Here is a 699-nt window from a genome sequence, read left to right as displayed (position 1 = left end):
CTCAGAAGGAAGGCAGACCCGGCTTTCCACACAAACACCTGATTTCACGAAATTCAGCCTGAAAATCGAAGGCCAGGAAAGAGCACTGGGGAGAAAAACCTAGCCATCTTAAGATAATCACAACGTCACACAGAAATCCTGGGAGAGTAATTGGGTGGAATTCCAACTCTGGACTGATTTGAAAATATTCTCCGATTTCATGATGTTGGAGCAGTTAAGGAAGTGGATTTTCAAAATCAGATTTTATGTAAACCTCCAGGCTTCTGACTGGATTTAACTCTTATTTTCCATCAACTAGTTTGAAAAGGTAAGTTTAATGTTCAAAAACAGAGAGCTGTCCTTTCTGACTCAACACTGACTCCAGCAAGTACGTTGAACTCTGACGTGATCTCCTCAGCATGCCTTCACAGGAGACACACAACACAATTATTGTAAATGAATTATTTCTTTTAAAAGGGCAAAAAAAAAAAAATTCCCTGGTGTGTAGAAGGAAATAATTAACTTGAAACAGAACAACCTTGTGAATTTACAGAAAGTGTCCAAAGATGAGCTTTTTGAAAAATTGGCTCTTTTTTCCCCTTTAGGCAGAGATGGCTCCTGGCCTTGGAGACAGGATAGCTCAGTGAATCAATTTCTGTTTCACTTCCATCCCAGTGGTGCCGTGGCTCATGCACAGAGGAGCGACGTGGGTTATTGAAA

Source organism: Camelus ferus, chromosome 8 (genome assembly GCF_009834535.1).
Source record: "Camelus ferus isolate YT-003-E chromosome 8, BCGSAC_Cfer_1.0, whole genome shotgun sequence".
Lineage (NCBI taxonomy): Eukaryota > Metazoa > Chordata > Mammalia > Artiodactyla > Camelidae > Camelus > Camelus ferus.
The sequence above is the reverse complement of the archived record's forward strand: the minus strand, read 5'-3'. Positions refer to the sequence as shown.